General features: G+C 41.4%; 1 protein-coding gene across 2 annotated transcripts in view; it reads left to right on the top strand.

The window, feature by feature from the left end:
• Positions 1–15,897, top strand: part of GRHL2 (grainyhead like transcription factor 2) — a 107,674-nt gene that overhangs the window by 46,020 nt on the left and 45,757 nt on the right. The window lies entirely within an intron of this gene.

Genomic DNA, 15,897 nt, shown 5'->3' on the forward strand with positions numbered 1-15,897 from the left:
AAACTACAGACTTTCTGCTTATGCTCACTTTTCTGTGTTCTTTAGCTTCTGACCTTTGATCTTTATTTTTCACTGAAAAAAGGTTCCAGATGAAACCTAAGCTTATTTTCTGTCTCAGTTATGTACCATTTAGGAGGGTGTTAGAAGACTCTGTCTTCAAACTAATGAAAAGGTCAATGTAAACAGTTCCCTTCAATGCTTCATTGTCTGCGAGCAGGGGGAAGGCTGGGTGAGAAAGGAAACTGGATGGGAGTTTGTGGGCGTGAGTTATGGAAGAAGAAGAATTGCTCAGTGTCTCGTTTCACTCAGGTATGAAACAATGTAAGTGAAATTGGCTTTAGGCCCAAGAAAGGTGACCCAAATGGGTAAGCAGCAACAGAGTGCCAGAACAGCCTGGAGAATGTTCCAGTGGCTCAGTGCATCCAAAGGAAGGAAGTAGGCCTTGCAGTGGGTGGGAGGTCAGGTCCCACACAAACCCGTAGGAGAAATTTGTCTCTGCGATCCACTCTGCCTCCATCTGTAGCTCCTCGTGCAAACCTTGTGATCTCTCCTCATGCCCCACTCTCTCAGAGACCAGATGACGGGGGTAGATAATGAAAGGCCGCCTCTGCAATGGCACCATGGGGCGGGGGTTGGAGTCCTTAGTGAGCCATCTGACCTCCCTGGGCTTCAGTTCCCTCCCACATAACAAACTCAACACTTCCAGTTGTCTCTGGGGCACCATGAGTGGTGCTGGGGTTATGATGGGTGAAGATGTGGTGCTCAGGGAGAGAGGACAGGGGATCCAGTAACCCTCCAGGAGTGTGAGGGGTGAGAGGCAGGCCCACCACATGGTGAGCACAGGGCTCAGGAAGACGGTGGGATCCTACCATCAAAAGTGCCTTGTCACTGTAAAGCGAGCTATAAATGTGAGCTGCCGTCGTATCTCCAGTTTTCATCATCAGGCAGTCTGTGACAATGAGTGCTAGGGAGTGAATGTGTCAGTGGAGGCCTTATAAAGAAATTGCCTAACCAGAAGGGACAGCTTAAATGATGGAGGCTCTGTGGTGAACCAGCAAGGTAGTCACAGTGGGGTTGAATTGACCTTTCTTTTAGCCCAGTTCAGACGATAGCGCTCATTTCCCATAGGTAGGAGCGCACTTCTCTTCTTTCAGTATGTGCGGTTGTGCCCTTGTGTTCTGACAGGTTTAAGCCCACATAGACTTTGACAAATGGCAGTGGAGAATACTTTATATTGCCTATTGGGGCAAAATTTGTTTGTTTAGTATATATTTTTAGTGACTGTTACTTGGTTGTTGCAGTTGTATGCAGTCTGGCTTAATCAATAAGCAATAAAAAAAATAATAATTTCCCTCAAACTACTGGAAGGATTTTTTTAAAAAGAAAAACCATGCAAGTTAAATTCACTTCATTAAGGAGGCAAGAATATTTTTTTGTTCAACCTGTAGACCCTAAGGTATTTCTTTAAAATATTATTGATTTTAGGGGTGCCTGGGTGGCTCAGTTGGTTAAGCGTCTGACTCTTGATTTCAGCTCAGGTTCTGATCTCAGGGTTGTGAGATTGAGCCCTGCTTGGTGGGGAGTCTGAGATTCTTTCCATCTGACCCTCCCCCCGCTCGCACACACGTACTCTCTCTCTCTCTCAAAATAAGTGAATAAATCTTTAAAAAATAACATAAAATATTATTGTTTTTAAAATAAGCAGATTGCAAAAAACAAAGTTGTGTGTTTGTTGAGGAAATAGTTTCAACAAAGCAAGAAGTAAAAGTGTCCTTCTCACAGAAGAGTTGTGATTTTTATAACGTGGACTTCTCAGGAGCTGTTGTACTTGCCTTCAAGTTCCTATTTGTAACATCCACAGAGAAATCTTCTGTGGGCTTCCAGGCTGGGGCTCCATTCAGTGTCACATGTTATTTTGGTTTACATGGCCAGAGGACACAAAGTTATGACCTACAGCTTTTGTGCGGCCCAAAGAATGTTTACATATATGTGTGTGTGTGTGTGTGTGTGTATGTATCATGCATTTTTGTTTATATTTCAATTTAAAAATTTTTAGCTCATATTTAATAATCAGGAGATTATGGTTTTTTAAATCTAGGCTTCCAGATTCTTTTAGATAATGAAAGATTCTGGCACCCATGAGCCCAAGTGTTTGCCCGGCCATGAGTGGCTCTTGTGAGGTAGTGGCTGTTCTTTTTAATACTTTTTCTAGTCTTTTCCATTCTGGAAATTTCCTTACTTGGTCCTCAAGGACATCTGAGTTTTTATGCCTCAACCACACCCCCCAAACAACTGAATATGCAGTTTACATCTTCACTGGTTGTCAGAGTTGGGGAAAGTAGTGACCCAATGGAGGTTGACACAGTATGTCAGAGAGGAGTGGGCCAGGAGCGCCTCCAGGATTCCCTGGTTCCTTGGGCCAGGCCCTTGGCAGCAGGCCAGAGGTCGACTTGTGTTGGCACTGTTCAAGAGAGTTGCTGTGGCCTTTCAAATGCCCACGATGGTGATAAATCTTGATCTTTGAAGATGTTTAAAGAAAAACATCAGAAATCACTTGGGTACAAATATAAATACATATCAACAAGTTGGATAACATCACTCCATGGTTAAAAATGAGATTTCTCTTGCACAAGACCAGCTTTAAAGACAACAAGGTCAGAAGAAATACTAGAAATATACTTTGAGTCACAGCAGCATCATTTGAGAAAACCATATGTTTTCCTGTGGTAGCTATGTTAAAGGGTAGCTTTTATTTGGAGATTTAAGTTTTGGGACATTTGTTAAAAAAAAAAACAGTCTGGTATTTGGTAGTCTTACCATATATGTATACTTATAAGATCTGATGATATTTATGGCTTTTTCTAGAGCATGGTTCCTACTTCTTTCTTTTGTTGCCACCTTACATTTTATTTCTAGCTCTCCTTTAGCATGAGTAGAAGAAAGGAAAGGTGAAACTCTAATTGTTTAATATAGGAGGGCGCCTGGGTGGCTCAGTCGGTTAAGCGTCTGCCTTCAGCTCAGGTCATGATCCCAGGGTCCTGGAATCGAGTCCCGCATCAGGCTCCCTGCTCAGTGGGGAGCCTGCTTCTCCCTCTCCTCCCTGCTTATACTCTCTCTCGCTATCTCTGTCACTCTCTCTCAAATAAATAAATAAAAATAGTAAAAAAAAAATTTTTATCTATAGGAAAAAGTTGGGCTAGGGAAGGTGTTAAAACTGTTAGTTAAAATGAGGTCTGGGGATTAACTCCAGATTCTCAGCCTCAATTACAACATGGTTCTGGCATAAGGATCAGCGTTCTACCCAGAACCGGTTTTGCTGGTTGTGCCACAGTGTCCCTCTGTGCAGTGACCCAAGCAGCAGAGATAGTCTTCAACAGGACATTCTTTTCCCCTCAGGATCTGTGCAGTTTGCATGCTCATGTAACATTAACTGATATCCCTGCATCCCCGGGAACGACTCAGGTGATATCTGGGTGTCTGAGGGTCTCAGTGTACACACAATCACAAATTGGAAATGGATGGGGGATCATAGGGTGGTATAGAAGAAACAGCCCTGAAATGGAGTTCAGACAGTTGGGGACCAGTCGTGGCCCTGGAAGAGCTGGCTTTGTGACTTTCCCCTCCTGAGCTTCAGTTTCCTCAGTGGGAAGATGGCAGGAAGGGGGGGCGAGTTGACAGAGGATTAAGGTCCAATCCATGTGATTCTAATGGGAAGATCACAGTGCTACATTCTTTCACCTGACTCCCGTTTACAAGGTCATTTCCATTTTTCTTTTTTCCCTTAGCCAAACATTGGTATCTACAAAGTAGATTTGTTGCTCACTAATCCCCAAGATGAGGAATTCCCATGCAAGACCCTATTGAATTATTGAAGAGTGGTGAGCTCAGATGCCTTGCATGAAACACTGCCCTTCTCCAGGCGATGACATGACCCCCAGAGCAGGAGTGCCGCAAACCCTAATGACAGACTCCCCTTTCTCCCAGATTTCTAAAGAGATCCTTGAAACCAGGCCCCTTATTTTTGTCCAGTGCTGTTTTCTCTTTTTCACTGTGATTTCAAGATTAAACCAACTCGATGTGCTACAAAGGCCTCTCTCATGTGACCACAGACAATTACTTGAGCATTAAGATGCTACTTAGTTCTTTGAAGAACAAGTTTCCTTTTTGTGTCTTTCCACCGGAACACTGTAGCAATTCCCCCTTTACCCCCATTTCTATCTTCATTCTTCTTATGGTTTATAAACTTAGATGAAGGAAGCTTCTTCCCATGAAGCCGTTTTTTAATCCCTCTGAATCCAAGCCTTTGGAATGATCTTAATCCAGTAAAAATGTTCCTCCTCCCTCACTACCAGCACCACTAAATAATCAAGCAGTCACATACACCCACTATTACCCTATCTCCTATCTCTGATTTTTAAAAGAATCTATAATAATTCAATAACATGAAATTCTGTCTCTCCTGGGTTCCTCTTTGCCGCCTGTCACCTGTTTGCAGAAGCAGTGATTACCCTCCAGAGTGATGCCTACCCCATGCGTCCTTCCCCTCTCTGTGCTGAACTGCAGGAAGGGCTTCGGGCGATTGGTTAGTCCAGCCTTCTGCTCTGCCATATCAGCAGTGAATGTTCTTCCTGCATTTGGGGGTTCAGGGAGGAACTCTTAGACCGGAAGTTGTTGCAATTTTAGAAAGGGTCAAGGACACAGATAAGGCATATGTTTTTATCCCTGTTAACAAAGTTTTGTGCTGAGATTGGGTGGGGGGCAGGGTTGAGACCTGGTCAGGATGGGGTGGGGAGCAGAGAGGCTATGAGATGTCAGGGGTCATTTTCCTGTGTATCTCAGGTTCTGATTCCACTAAATACCCGACTTTCTACATAGCAAGCATTGCAAGATTAGGCAAGTGGACAAGGTGGACTTTTTAAACGTATGTCCCTCAGAGTCCAGAGTCCATGCTCTTAATCATCCCAAGAGAGGGAAATCTGCATTTTTTTAATTTATTTTTTTTTAGACCAAAGCACACAATGATTTTCCTTCTCGAAGAAGTTTATGGAGTACAGGTCCAGAAAAAAAGAAAACAAATGATGAGCTCCATCTCCTTGAGCAAAGCAGTTCAATCAAGCTACCCTACTTTTTCCACCCTCTGTCTCCTCTCTTTCCTGACCACCAATGAAGATGGTCTCACTGGTCCAGTATTTCTAGCACACAGGTCTCACCCTGTCCTTGGCTTTGGTTGCCCTGGTGTATATTATCTATTGATATCATACATATTATTGATTAGAATGAATATGGGCGTGAGGACAGTTCAACTGGGTGTGCGTGTGTGTTAGCCTAACATTAGTGATCTCATTTGCATAATTATTACCTCACTCTGTATTAATTAAAGATCAGTGCATGCTTTGTAATGTAACTTCTTCACCATAGTGGGATACATTTGTACTCCATGTTCCTCACTTCTCTAGCTCCTTTCTCTGGTATCCTGAATTTCATTTTCATACTCATTTACATTATTTTTGTACGCTTTTCTTTTACACTTTTTCTTCTGTTATGTGTTATTACACTGTTATGAACCATGAAGACTGTTCTTTTCCCTTTTTTTTTTTTTTTTTAAGATTTTATTTATTTATTTGACAGAGAGAGACATAGTGAGAGCAGGAACACAAGCAGGGGGAGTGGGAGAGGGAGAAGCAGGCTTCCCACGGAGCAGGGAGCCCGATGTGGGACTCGATCCCAGGACCCTGGGATCATGACCTGAGCCGAAGGCAGACGCTTAACGACTGAGCCACCAGGCGCCCTGTTCTTTTCCCTTTTTTACAATACCGGGCAGGAAGCACAACATAAAAAAATTCCAAGCAAGCATGATGGTTATTATTAGAGAAAATGAGGGTTGCAGAAGGCACACATTGGCTGTTAGCTTTATGTCTGCAATGTGAGAAATCCAGTAAATGAAAGTCCACGTTTCCCAGTCTATAAATTCGAAGGAAATATTTACACATAAGCAATACTCATTTTAGAGATAGATTCCTCTAACTTTGGGTCCCTTTGGATGCCTTAAATGAACTGGATTTACGAAAGACATTTCCCGTAATTTTTGAAATTGTGAGGAAATTCAAGGTGAGGGGATGCATGTTGATATTTCTTTCTGGGCCCTATTTCCCTTAATATTTGTGCCTTTTATTTATTGCCTTTGTGTCTGATTTTGCTCTGATCCCAAGGGGATATCATATGAGAACTGAGACCCAGTCTGAGCAATGGAAATACGGATGTGCTGTGAGATGAGTCAGCTGGTTGAGCCAGAAAATCAAAGTGGAGGTTGGAAGTAAAAAGTTACCTCCTGTATTTGTAAATCCATCCTTAAGAAAATGAAGTTCCTTTAATGTCCCAGCATGGCCCTGCAGCTGCCCTGGACTTAAGGACATTTGGTGTGGCCTGAGTCACAAATTCTTTCATGTTGTGAGACATAAATAGAGCTGTCAGGTAGGGTGACTTTACTCTGTCCATATGAAGTCCAGGGTTCTTCCTTTTCTCTCTGGATGGGTCAACCCTTTCCCTTCCCATGCTGTCAAATGAAAAGCACTAACACTAGCACTAGCTAGTGATCACAACTAGTCTAGTGCTAGTCTAGTGGTCAGCAGGCGAAGCCTAGCTCTTTGCTCCATCAGCTGCTAATGGGTGGGGAAGACAGCCATTCTGTCCTCATCATCTCAATTTTAGTGGCTTAAAAGACAGGCTGGTAGAAACACCAGTGCTTTGATCACAGCCTATGTAAAAGTAGTAAGTTGGAGAAAATATAAGTGTTCTAACCATCATGTACATTGCATAGTATTCAGTTTCTTTTTTGTGGAAAATAAGGTTATGCTGATTGAAAGACTGGCTTGAAATTCACCAGATCATGGTAGATCCACTAAATGGTTCCAATTTTATTGTATCTCTCCCTCCTTCCTTCTCTTTCCCTTCCAATAATTCTATTTGGTGTAAAATATTTAATCAGTTTTTATTGGGCCACCTTACAGCACTTAGAAAATTACAGTCTTGATAGTCTTGAGAAATCTTGCTTTCCAGGGGGATGTTTCTAAATGGACTGTGTTCTCTTTCTGCCAAATTCCAGTGCTGGACACCAAGAGAGAAGACAAGATATGTAAATATTGATTTTCAGGATGAAAAAAGAAACCAAAGGAGTGGCCAAAGAAGACCATACTCCTGATGTCCTGTGGGTTCATGACCTAGTTCATGTCCCCAGCCCCCTGCCAGCAGTCTGGGAGCTCTCTTTCTGCTTATAAAACAGTCTAGGATGAAATCAGGTTGATAGATATTACTGATTAAGAAAAAGTTACATCCCAATTTTTTGTCTAAGTAGGACCCAATTTTAAACAAGTCATCTAATGGAAGATTAGAGAATATTATAAGGCATCTTTCATGGTCTTAAAAGTAAAACAAGGTTTGGGGGAGGCTCCTGGGAGGGGTCTTGAAAGGTCAAGATACACACTGTGAAGCAGGGCAAATGGCATTTTTATGTGTTTGCTGGGGCGTGGTGTGGGTGAAGGAAGTTTTAGAAGGGAAAGGTAAACATTTGCTGGAGTCTTTGGTATTGAACTTAAACAAAGCCATGCCTTTGTTCCAGTTTTATAAGGTAATGGATGGCAAGAAAACCTTAAAGCTAGACTTAATTCGTATATAGAAGGAATAATCAGTGGAAGGCATCTCACTGAAGATATCGACGGCCTGATCTTTGGTTAGGATGTGGTGTATCCATGGTTTCTGGACTGAACTCTGTTTAGGGCTCTGTAACTTCCATGCGTGAACTGTTGTATGTGCTCAGAGAATTAAGTTACAGATTTGGATATCATAGGCTGATGTGTGCGTGCATATGGGTGTGTGCACACACCCACATGCACCACAGTTAATATTTGTTCAGTGATTACTATATACTAGGCATTCTGCCCACTGCTTTATATACATTATGCAATATTCATATTTTAAGTGGTATCATTTTTCATTTAAATAATGAAGAATTTGAAGCCCAGAGAGGTTAGCTAGCTTAACTAAAGTTGCACAGCTAGAGCACAGCAGAGGCGGAACTCCCACCTTGGACTATCTAAAACATGTGCTCTTTCAACAGTGCCTTTTTGTATGGGAAGGATCTAGCAGTACTATATTCTACATTATTTCTTTTTTTTTTTTTTTAAAGATTTTATTTATTTATTTGAGAGAGAGAGAATGAGAGAGAGCACATGAGAGGGGGGAGGGTCAGAGGAAGAAGCAGACTCCCTGCCGAGCAGGGAGCCCGATGCGGGACTCGATCCAGGGACTCCAGGATCATGACCTGAGCCGAAGGCAGTCGCTTAACCACCCAGGCGCCCAGTTCTACATTATTTCTGACAAAGGGCAGTCACTCCTTCGAAGCAGCTTGCCTGCTGCATATCATGTGCTGGTCCAGGCAGTGGACGTTCATGGACACACATAAGCCAGGCAGAGTGTCTGCTCTCAGAGAACATTTTGGCCAGGTTGAGAAGTAAGACGTAGCTGTTAATAATGTAATATGAGGAGAAGAGTGACAAAGACTCTAATGAAAATAGAGGTAAAGTGCCAGGAAAGTTCTGGAAAGGGAGAGAACTCTGTTTTTTATTTAAAAATGTCCCCAACTTTTACTTAAAAAATTACAAATGAAAAGTTGAAAAAATAATACAATTGATGCCACATACCCTTCACCAAGACTGATTCATTGTTAATATTTTGCCAGATTTCCTTTATCTTTTCTCTCTCTTACACACACATACATGGACACACACGCTTATACTTCACTTCTAAATATTCCAGCACTTAGAGATCTCCTTTCTGTGAGATCAGGGAAGATGTGGGGGAGAATTTGGCTTATGAACTATGTCTTAAGGGTCAGTTGTAATTTAAGCATGTGGAAGTTGGAAAGAAGAGCATGCCAGGTGGTAGAACAGGATGCTCGAAGATGCAGAGTGGGAAGCACAAGAAGAGCAGGAAATTGTGGAGCTTAGGAGAGAAGTTCAGAGCTGTTTGTAAAGAGAGGAGAATAGAAGTTATGAGAAAGGAGGAGGTTGTCATGGAGACAATTGGGCCATGGGCAAGAGAGGGTTAAGGATGGGACTTTAGACTCACCCCATTTAGGGATGGTGAAAGAGGGACCAGACGAGGAAGGGGTGGTCAGTAGGATGAGTACAGAAGAAGGAAGAGGTGGGGAGGTGGAGAGAGAAGGAAGAACTGGCCAATGAAGTCAGTGCTGTAGGCAGTGGTTTCTCAAATATGGTCCTCCACATGTGTCATCCAGCTCATCTGGGGAAGGAATTAGAAATGCAAATACTTGGATCTTTCACCTCAGACTTACTGAATTGGAAACTCTGGTGATAGGGCCCTACAATCCATATTTTAAGACCTCTTGGATGCTAAATTCAAGAACCCCTCCTTAATAAATTTGCTGTAGAGAAGGCTGGCCTTGAAGCAAGCAATTTCAGTAAAATAGTGAGGAACAAAAGTCATACTAAAAAGTCAATGACATGGCCTATATACTGCCAATAATTTATGTGTGTACATGTGTACAAAATCCATGTTGAAAGACATGCATTGTGCCATTATAAGATGAAAAGACTGGAAACAACCCAATGTTAAAGAAATCATTATTCCATATTTCATGGCTCTTTAAAAAAGAAAAGAGCTATCTTCAAAATATATTTAGTAAAGCAAGATGCAGAACTGTATGTTTACTGTGGTACCATTTGTATGAAAAAGAATAATGATATGTATTGCATAGCATATTTCTAGAAGGATACACAAGAAACTGTGAAGGATCCTCAAGAAATTGTTGAGTTGTTTGGGGAGCTATGCAGGGTAGGGGGGTGCTTTTACAGTTTAACTCTTTTGTGCCTTTTGAATTTTGTGTGATAGTATTACAAACTCACTACAAGTTTTAAGTGTTAAACATGAACCGAAAAGGATCAAAACAGCAGCAAATGATCAGCAAGTTGAGTGAGTGAATCTTTCAGCCTATGCTTACATTCTTCCTCTGACCAGGAACTCATTATTTATGAAATAGTCCAACCCCCTGTTATGCAAGGTTCGAATTCTTCCTTATCCTGAGGTGCTGTTTCCCAAGCTGTGTTCAGGTGATGGAGCAGAGTGGCGGAATCCTGCAATCTGAAGAGCAATAAAGGTTCTGTCGGAGAGATTTCTCTCTTGCCCTCTCCCCATCAAAGCCTGTGACTCCAACCCTCCAAAAGTGTGCAGAGATCGATTTTCTGTTTCAAATCAATTCACTGCAATTAAAGTCTTTTTGCTCAAATTAATGTGAATCATAACTTAACCTGCCTTTGAATCATTTGGTGATAGTACCACAAAGTGCCCTGAGAGAGAATCCAGAGAGGAATGGGGGCTTGAACTGGGGAACTGGTGAGCCACAAAGCAGCAGCCTTGCAGGAGCAGTTGGGGAGGCAAAGTGGGTGGGGCTTTGTGGCTGTGCCCTGGGGGTGAGGAAGGGCCCACGGTCAGAGAGTAGGAGCAATTGGGAGACCAGTTATCTGAAGATGGACACCATGTGATGAGGATGAACTCCCTTAGATTTTCAGAGCACTTTACAGTTTAAAACATCATCTCATTTTAAAGTGTCACACTACCAAGGTAGGGATTGTTGTACCTATTTAGAAATGAAGCCATGAGCCTCAGAAAGGTCAAATAATTAGTCCAAGGCCACACTGCTGGGATCTGTACCAGCTACATAATTCTGAGTTTGTTTGTTTGTTTGTTTATTTGCTGTGCTTTCATCTCATTTGACTTCCAGTTTCAGAAAAAGCTCTGTCTTTTTTCTTACAGAACTTCACTTTTGAGTTGGTCCTATTTAATCCTTGCTTCCGAGGCTTTTCAAGTCCCACACTCCACCTTTCTGCTGCCTCTTATATTCATCCTCTCTTATTGTGTGAACACCTCTTCCATCTTGGAAGAACACCTGTGTTTGGCCCTGCCATCTGCTACCTGCTACCCGTGTTCCTGTTCATGCCTCCTTCCTCCATCAGACTTCCCAGCTGAGATGCCTTCTCTCCATCTCCAAGTCCTGTCTCCCCCAGCAGTTTAGCTTCCTGCCTTTCTCTCCATCAGTCTGGCCTCTCAGAGGGGTGCAGATCCTCCTTACTTCTTAACCTGGTGGCCTTTGCTCAGCGTCACTTTCCTTGTCCTCTTTGTATCTTGGATGTTGGATACTATGGCCAGAGTTCTATCTGTCCCGGCCCCGATAATACACACTTGACCTCATTACTTGATCACAGTGACATAAACATCTTGGTTGGCCTCTTCCTTCACCAACCCCCTTCCTTCAGGCTCCTTCTTAACCTCCTCAACACAAACCCTCCTTTCCCATTAGGCTGGTCTCTTCGCTCTTTTCAGAGTCAGCATCCATCTCTCTTCTAGCCCAAGACTTCTACATCAGATCTTCCCTGGCTGACTTTCTGATTTCTCAACTTTTCATCAAGTCTTATAGCATGTATAGTCTGGGATTGTCTGTTTAGTATCAAATGATATACATTCCACAATAGCAAAAACTGTTATGTCTCTCCTTGCCCTTGAGGTAGGGCTGTACTCTACACTTCTGTATTTCCCATAGCATCTATAAATAGCATCCTCCATGGCATATATACATGTATATACATACACATATATATTCATACTGAATATATAGTTGGTGCTCAATTTACATGTGTTGATATACAAACAGATAACAAATTTTGAGGATAAATCTGGTTAGAGTGGCTAACTCTGCTGTATTATCTTGATGACTTCAGCTACTCAAAGCAATCCCGCCTCCTAGAAGGTTTGGCTTTTGAAGGCAAGAGCATGAATAAAGAGGGAAATGTGTATTTAGAAAGGCAATTTTCTCTTAATTCATTGGATGAATATTTGTTGAGTGTCTATCATGGGATTGGCACTAGGAATAGAGTGACCTTGAGACAGACAAGGACCTTCTCTTACGAGCTTGTAGCCTCATGGAGCAGACAGATAACTAAGCACTAAACAGATAAACAATAAGATAAATCCAAACAATGTTAAGTACTCTGAAGAAAATGGAAAAGAGCAGTGTGATAGTGTTTGCTTCTGGTCATGGGCTGAGGTGGGAAGAGGAGGAGGAAGACAACTCTAGATGGGGTGGTCAGAGCCCGTATTTCTGAAGAGTTGACATTGGACTGGAACCTGAATGAGAAGAAGGAGTTGGCAGTGTGTGGGGCAATCGTGGCAACAGCACTGGAGATAGAGGGCACAGCAACTAGCAGAGGCTGTCACCTGGGAACAGACTTGGTATGTTCTCGAAATGGAAAGAGTCTAAGGCTAAAAGAATATGGAGAACTATGATAGACTATGTGAGTTAACCCAATGTGTATGTATGTATATACAGGTATACCCAGAGTATCTGTAGGAGAAAATAAAGAAATACATTGTCAGGTTTTAAATCATTCCCTAAAAGTGCTATATAAATGGAGGTGTCAGTAAATCTAAGAGTTTCTTAGCTCTTCAACAAAATAGCAAGCTCTCTGAGGGTAGGGAGTCTATCTCATCATTCTTTTTTTTTTTTTATTTTTTTTTATTTTTTTTTTTTTATCTCATCATTCTTGTGTCCCATTGTGTAGCATAATGCCAGGCACAGACAGAAGATACTTGATAAATATTTGATAAATTAATGCATGAAGGCAATGAATGAATTCCCAAGGCTGAGATTTCACGTGTTTCATATTGTCTACTTTTAGGCTATCTTTCTGTCTCAATTTGGTGTTGCATTTGCAACCAAATACTATCATATAAAATGGAATAAAAATGCTGATATTTAAGAAAACCATCCATATGGTCTTTAATAATTCCAAGAGCCAAGAAGAAAACAGAGTGGGGAAATTGGCAAGAGCACACTTATGTATTTATATATTGTTTGTGTTTTAGATTGAAAATGCTGATTTCTTGGTGTAGGCTATGCTGCTGTAATTTGGAGGTTAATGCATGTGCAATTTCTCCGAAAAGAGCTCTTCAGAGTCTCAAAATAAGGAAATAAGTAGCTTTCTTTGTCTTTGATCAGAAGATTCTTGAAAATGCAAAATACAATTGTTTAAAGAGGAAAAAATAAATGTTTTTCATCAAGTGAGGGACATTTGGATTTTGTAAATCCCAAATCATTTTGTAAATCAAAGATAGACCCATTTATTTTAAAGGCAAGCTCTTGGAAAAAGTCTTAGGAGTTAATAATCCAGTTAATGTAGTAATTCTAAAGCCCATTGATCTGTATTTATTTTAATAAATCTTACTATATGCATAGTGCACAACTGAGAATTATTATAACCTGGACAAAGTCACTTGTCTTATGTAGGAACTACAAAATGGAAATTGCAATTCATATGTAAAAAAAAGATCCTATTAAGAAATGTCAGTCGTCGTGAGACTGCCTCTGTTTCTGGAAAGGTGTTGGTATACTTAGAAACAATCTATCTGAATCAATTTTTGAGCCAATGACAAAATTTAAATACTGTCTATTATCTGCCTAGATACACCTGGTTTAATGAATATTTTTCCAAAGAATAAATTATGTACTGTCAGAATTATAGGAAAATTAATAACAGATTTTGAAAACATTATATGAACATATGTAACATTCATAATTATTGGGTGACAGACCCAATTGTTCATGGCATTTATACGCGCTTTACATAATCAGGGCTCCTACGGAATTAAGGATTTACTGTGCTTGAAATTTGGCTGAACATTTGGCGGGGGGGAAGCATACCTTTCCCCTAAGTTTCTGTAATACACATTTGCAAACAGTGCTTTGTAGATAAACTTCCAAGAAATTGGCTTTCACGTTTGCCTGCTGTGCATGGAACTGGGACATGGTTGGGTTTGCAAGATGAAACAAATGCTTATCAGTTCTCAAGCCAAGGTTTTAGTTAATGCCTTTCCATACCTTCCCAACCCCTCTACCCCCCAACTGCAGTTAAAGTTCAACCATTTAGGTTTTGAGTGCAGCACAGCGAGACTATGATTGATACCATCAGGCACTGAAACTGTGCTTTGCTATTGGTTTAGGCAGCCAGGCAAGAGGAGAGCAGTGCCAACTCTATTATAAAATCGCTGCCTGTTAGGATAATTCTGGGAGCTGCTAACTTAATGTAGCAGAGAAGGCAGATTCTCATGTTTACTTTCTATAGAATCAAGATGCCATGAGTCAGAGCCCATTGGCCCTTCTACTAAGAATCTTCCTCTATTAAAAGAACCTAATCTAAGTGTGTCCAGGTAGAATCTAGTGTACTGTAGCTCATTTGACCTTTAAAGACCTTGCTATTGAGTGGCTGACTGTTTCAGTTCCTCCAAAGAGGATTTAGTCTATTTCTTGTAGTACATAGCCGGTGGATCTGTCCTACTCAAGTGGCCCTTGTAAATATATACGTTCCATCAACCCAGCTCTTAGTTGTGATTGGAGCTGGCAAAGGCCACAGTGAATATTGCATCCTGCCTGTCTGAGTGTGGTCCACTGTGTGTGAGGTATGGATAACTCACTGACCTGACTGTGAATCCTAATACCTTAGGAAATATGCCTGCATTGTTCTCTTCTGGCTTCTGTAGTGCTACGCAGGTGTTATGAGGGAGGGGAAAAAAACAGTCTGCATGGATTACAGTCACTACAGGAAGATTTCTCTATGAAATACATGGTCAAAAATATGGACAACTGCATAGCTCCCCAGAGTGATCACTGATTTGCTGACATAACGTTGTGTTTTATACATTCTAGCCAAGATAACCCCATTATCAGTAATAATAATAACAATAAAAGGAGTCAGGTGTTCCCAGGAAAGTTGCTTTTATTTGTTTGTTTGACCTAGAGATAGATCAGCATTTGATGAAGTTACTGTAATCTTTAGAGCACCATCATATTGCCTCTTTCTCCCCATGTAGCCTCTGACTTCTGTGATTATAGAACCGTAACTAGTGCATCCAAGCTAGTACCTAGCACGATCTCAGGAACATAGTAGGCATTTAAAAATATTGGTGTTGTGCATGAATGTTCTCTGTAGTTAGGGCATCTCCAGGAGCAGCAGAACAGCATTTTCTGTCTACTTTTACCCTGAAAGTTCAGGAGGAGAAACAGGCATGGCATGCTCTTAGTGGTCTTTACCACTCAGCTCCTCTGAATCACTTGACATTTGCATTTTTAGTCATTCTTTTTCTCTGTCATTCCGAAATAATTCACAAGCATTTATGGAGTCCATTGTCTCATCACGGTGTCTGCGAGGGTTTTGTTTCACACGTCTCCCAGGTTTGATGCTGTGTTCTGTGTCCTCACTGCCTCTGTACACAGCTCTCTCTGGAGAGCCTCGACCACCCTGCGGTGGTTATTACTGGATTCTCATCTGTCTTCCTCTTGGACTGCCCACTCACTCCGTGAGGCAAGGGTCTGGCTTTCTTCTCTGTCCGCAGTGTATAGTTGTGTTTGACCCACGGTGGGCTTGTGTTGATGTTTATAGGATGAATGAATAAGCAAATGAATAGAAAGAAAGAATGAATGAAGTGAATGTATCCATTGTTAGATCATCTCTAGGCACTTGTTTTCAGATGGTGGCTGGCAAAGAGGGTCTGTGGCACATTGCACAAGGTTGTCGTAACTAGCATGTCACTAAGACCTTTCATCTTAGCCTTATTATTGATGTGGTGCTTTACTGAGGTGTTTCTCATTATCAAGTAAGAGGTTCAAAAATAAAATTCAAAATGATCTTTATAGAAGATATAACACTAAAAATGAGATATCTGCTTGTATAAGTTATCAAAAGCCTACAGGCAATAGAGCTTGAAATGAATTAGATCAGTCCTGGTAGTAAAATCAAAGATTTGAATGGCCTTTAAAATGTAGCTCATGCCTGT

Source organism: Leptonychotes weddellii, chromosome 4 (genome assembly GCF_054177405.1).
Source record: "Leptonychotes weddellii isolate Sample4059 chromosome 4, ASM5417740v2, whole genome shotgun sequence".
NCBI classification, from domain to species: Eukaryota; Metazoa; Chordata; class Mammalia; order Carnivora; family Phocidae; genus Leptonychotes; species Leptonychotes weddellii.